Source organism: Hoplias malabaricus, chromosome 2 (assembly GCF_029633855.1).
Source record: "Hoplias malabaricus isolate fHopMal1 chromosome 2, fHopMal1.hap1, whole genome shotgun sequence".
Taxonomy (NCBI): Eukaryota; Metazoa; Chordata; class Actinopteri; order Characiformes; family Erythrinidae; genus Hoplias; species Hoplias malabaricus.
The window spans coordinates 84,070,631-84,075,868 of NC_089801.1; the positions used below are offsets into that span (position 1 = coordinate 84,070,631).

The following is a 5,238-nucleotide window of genomic DNA, read 5'->3' on the forward strand; positions in this document are numbered from 1 at the left end:
AAGTATTGTAGATTTTTATACATTTAAAATATTCAAAAATAAAATGTAAAGTGTATTTATATTGTTTATACACACGGACAACAGGAGAATCAAGCAACACAAAATAATTTACCAAGAAAAACATCTAGTCCAGAAGTCCACAATAAACAAGCTAAAATTATTTTTCTTCAGGTTATAAATGTTATTGAAAATACAATTAATAAATGACAACAAGATATTGGAGGTCAAATACGTAAAATGCTTTGAAGCAAACATCCACTGCTCTCAGTAGTGTGCTCTGCTCCAGAGCTTCTCCACTGATGATTACAAAAGCTTGAGAACAACGACTGCAGTCCCCAAGCATCCGAACATATGGAAGCTCCCTGGTGTCCTTGGTATGTCTTAAATACTCAGCCATATTACTTCCAACCTAGGAAAACAAGTTGAGCAAAGGTGGGAAAGAGGAAATTGAATTAATGTATGAATGAGTGAATAAATTAACAAAATCACAAACTAACTCACATGGAATTCCAGGGTACAGTCCACAATAGGTTAAGCGTTTGTACTATATAACAGAAATAAAAAGCACCTGCACATTTGTGGCCTACAGCCTGGACACTTGTAAGCTTTTAGAGTAATGATATGTTTGGACAGATGCTAGCTTTGATAGCATATCAGTTGCCTTTCTTTGTTATGTTTATCCCAACTTTACATTATATTTTACTGATATTTTTCCCATGTTCGCACATTTAAAATAAAAATGCTTTAAATGTAATTGTCTAAAGCCCATAAGAATAAAAAAGTCAACAATTATATAAATTTTAAATTCGAGACTTCGACTTTACAAATATTTACAATGTAAATTTAAACAAATGTATTTATTTTTGCATAAAATTGTGATATGTCTATGAAAAACAAACACGTGTGTTTATGAATGTAACTGTATTTGTACAAACTGCAGACTGTGAGACACAGATTGGGATCTGTTCATTTGTGAACAGTGAAAAATTTATGACTTGTGTTTAATTTGTGGATTAACATTTACGCATTTGTAAAGTATTTTGAGACTAATCTCTCTCCATATGCGGTGTCCAACAGACGTGGATATTCTTGTAGTATTTCTACAACTGTTTTGGTCCGATTCTCCCGTATCCGTTAGCTCTATGGATTGCAGTCACCTTCATGTATTGTCTAACCTGGCTTGGTGGATGAATGTTGTTCTTAAGCCACTCTTGCATAGCCCTGTCCACAGTCACAGCAGACGCTGAAGAGTAGAGGTAATAAAATACATTTTTTAAATATATTTATATATATTTTTTTTATATAAAAAATAAATGATTTTAAACCTAAATATAAAACAAAACTTTCCGGGTCAGTGCTCTGGGGACAAATACATGCTTTATACAGACCTCAATATGCGTACAAAAGTTTAAAGTGTTGTGTACCAAATAGTTGTCATTTAAAGGTCATCACTGATTTTTAAGGTAACTGTTGTGTAATATTAAAAACGACACTTGTCTTTTAATGAAAAAAAAAATTTATTTTGAAAAGGAGAGTAAAGAATTTAATTACCGAAAGCGCTACAAAACTTAACTACTCGAGTTACAAATGTGTTTCTGTGGTAATTCAAACAAAGAATAAAACTTTTTCTCCCCCTCAATCATGGCGTATTACCTTAAAAAACGCAAAACTTACGAACGTAAACAAAACGGAGAGAACTGTGTTTTCCAACAAATGTAGACATTCCCTTTAAGCGGGACATCAAAACACCATGAAGCCTGAGTTTTAATCCCAAATTACTCAATACTCCCTATGTACTGCACTACGCACGTCATTAACTTACTGAATCTAAATCTTAACAGTGCATTATATATTCCTAATACAACATTTATATTTATTCATATGTGGGAATCTGAAATCTATTGCTATCTGCTTGTGCACAGTGTAGTGTATGACTGATGTAATTTAATATAGAGAAAGTGAAAAGCTATTTGTATTTCAGACAAAGACAGATGTGCTGTCTCAGTTTTCCTCATCCACGTGAGCATAGTGACAACCATGTTTTTAAAAGTCTCCACCTTGGGAGAGCATTTTTGCAAAATCTCAATTTTCAGTGACCTGTGTGGGGATGGGAGGCCAAAACCGAGACAAAACCTTGTTTTTTTTTGGTGTATAGACAAAACGTCTATACCTGAAAACTCACTGAAAACTCACTGTCCTTAAACATTATATACATTGTTGCAAAACTAAAATTGAGTAAGAGAGAGAGAGAGCGAGAGAGAGAGAGGATGCACACAAAAATTTTACATACCTTCGATTTTAGGAATTAATGTTTGAAGATTCCAGTCTTCGTTTGAACAAATTCATCCATGTGTCACTGCAGATATCAACATAACATTTTAGAAAGTCATGTACAATACTTCATAGTACAAGACCAAATAAAAAAACACCATGTGTAAAGTTAGAAAGTCCAGATGATCCACTGTGTTGACATAATATTGTTGACATAGTATTACGCATTTATGAATGGGTTGCAGTTGATGTCACATTGCCGAGTACCCGTCATGTTCATGGGTTGAAATGACAATCTTTTTGGCGTGGGCACCATATTGGGGTGCGATTGTCTGGTTTCAAGGTGCAACGTTAATGAATATGAATAGGAAAGATAAATATATTTATCTCATACACAGCTCCTGTTAACAACTAGTTAAAGTTAGTGTAGTGCGTGTTTTATAAGAGGTACATGAGGAATAAAGGGTATTAAAAGGTAAAATATTTGTGGTTTGTGTTTTTACAAATATAACGAGTGGTATTAAAAGGTGTTTAATGCATTTTGAACAAAGAAAAAGAGGAAATAGACTTTTTTAAAAAGCTAACAATCATCACAGTTACCCTTTTTAAGATGGAACTACTAATTCAAACAAGAAGCTAGTGAATTACGCCAATGTTCGCCTCATATACTGACAGGTTTAAGGTAGAAATAAACATTTGAATACGAAAAATGGAGAATAAGAAGCAAACGTCTTCCGAAAATGGCATTTAAGGTGGAAGGGGGAAAAATAAATAAGGAAGGCGACATCAGCTTCGACTAGTGACAATTTTAACACTAGGAGCACAGAGAGCCGGTGTGTATTTGAGCCTGTGACTGACTTTACTCCGTGTGTTGTGTTGGTTTTGGTGCGGAAGGGAGACTTTAGTCACAGCTGTCAAACCAGCGGCTCTCTTTGCTCCGGTCTCAGTCGGTCAAATAAGCGCGATGCTTCTAGTGTTAAGGTGGAAATGAAAATTCCAATATGACGATGGGAAGCTATTTTCTGATTTCACATCGTGATTTTTATCACTCGTTTCATATAAGTAAAAAAAGCAAAGGAGGTATTCATTTCAAAGGAATCACAAGCACTGGTGAAGGAGTGCTGTACAGATTTTTTTTTTTGCTTATTGGCTTTCATTTAAAAAGCGAACATCCCAATAGGAATAAAGCATGACATACCCTAAGGCTACCACACACGGGCCATATCAGTCCAAGAACGGCAGAAGCTTATTTAACTCAGCTAACGCTAGCTAGTGCTACCTCACGGAGGCGCAGAGCAGGACATTTATCTGAGGTATCGCTAGCATAACTGATCTAGCGTTAGCAGGCAAGAAATAACATCAACGCAACGCCAATGTTAATAAAAACAGTAATTGGGTACGCTAAAAGATACAGCGATAAACATTATAAATATAGGTTTAGTAAAAATCAACCTGACTTAGGTAGATAGTCACGTTAGCCTGGGTCTTTATTTCCTTCGGCAGAATGATAATGTCCGTTAGTCAGGAAACTGGGATTTACTCGCTGACCGGAAACATGAACTCAACTAAGATCCCGATTAATACAAAACGGTTAAATTTATGTAAATTAAAAAAAAATACTTACAAATATGCTCACGGCCAAAAGAAATCCTTCTTTCTCTGGTGTTCAGCTTCGGTTTCTTCTTTTCGCTCGAGCTTCTCGGCTTCCCGCCTATTCTGACGCACGACGTGACTGTTCCCTTTCAGGTCCGCATACACAACCCAACGCTGCTGGGTTGCTTGTTATTAACCCAATTTAAGTCAAAATAACCCAACATCATGACCCAACATGCTCAACCCAGCAATTGGGTTATAAAAATAACCCAGCATTTTTTAGAGTGCATGATGAGTGTAAATCCAAGTTTCCACAGGTAAATACTTAGTTAAATCAAATCTAATCCTTGTTCACTATGTAACAACAAAGTAATTACACATTTAATAGTGTAATAACGTGTTAAAATCAAAGCAAGCGACAAAAAACCCTCAGATATTGGTCTCTGAACACCCTCATGAGTTTGAAACATCAAAGTTATCCCTCAAACTTCTCAGAGAGGCTTCAGACCCACACCACATGTCCCAGGTCTAATTAGGGAAGCAAATGAAAGCCATTTCTTCGAAGCTCAGCACACGGTCCAGGTTTCATCACACGTTCCTTGCTGCGTCTCAGCGGGGGGAGCCCAGCCGAGACCCTCGCTCGCTTCCCGCTCCAGAGAGAGCAGATATTTCAGCGCCGCGCCTCCGAAAGTGTGGAGAACGGATCACACATCGAGGCTCGCCAACGTTCGCCGGAGATGGGAGGGATCCAGACATGCCACGACGGCTCGAAATAAACCCGAGCTCGAACACAACACCCAGGAACAGTTCCTGCTCCATAGAGTGGGTCTTCCATGTGGAGCGTGGTCATGATTCAGACGGAGTGAGAGAACATGAGCTCTGAGACATATCTAAAGTAATATTATGTAATTACTATATAACAAATTGATAATAAATTAATTTCTAGGTTTATTAATAATGTATTCGTCTTCTATAAAAGATTTAGTCCTGTTCAAAGTTGTGGTGTGTCCAGGGTCAACCCGGAATTATTGGGCACAAGGGAGGAGCACAATCAGTATCCTCTATGTCCCTCTACATCCCTCCATTTCCCTCTAAATCCCTTTATGTCCCTCACTTCCTTTTACATCCATCTACATCCCTCCACTTCTCTTTATGTCCCTGCACTTCCCTCTAGATCCCTCTTCATCCCTCAACTTCCCTCCACATCTCTCTACATCCCTCTACGTCCCTCCACTTCCCTTTATGTCCCTGCACTTCCCTCTAGATCCCTCTACATCCCTCAACTTCCCTCCACATCCCTCTACATCCTTCTACGTCCCTTCACTTCCCTTTACGTCCCTGCACTTCCCTCTAGATCCCTCAACTTCCCTCCAC

At 37.7% G+C, this 5,238-nt stretch overlaps 1 long non-coding RNA gene across 1 annotated transcript; it reads right to left on the bottom strand.

Moving 5' to 3' along the window:
• Positions 1-221: 221 nt before the first annotated feature.
• Positions 222-3,990, bottom strand: LOC136687450 (uncharacterized). Its single transcript, XR_010800472.1, has 4 exons — positions 3,896-3,990; positions 2,291-2,356; positions 1,176-1,243; positions 222-409 (listed from the first exon to the last, which is right to left on the bottom strand). It is a non-coding gene; the product is annotated as an uncharacterized lncRNA (long non-coding RNA).
• Between the last annotated feature and the right edge of the window lie 1,248 nt (positions 3,991-5,238).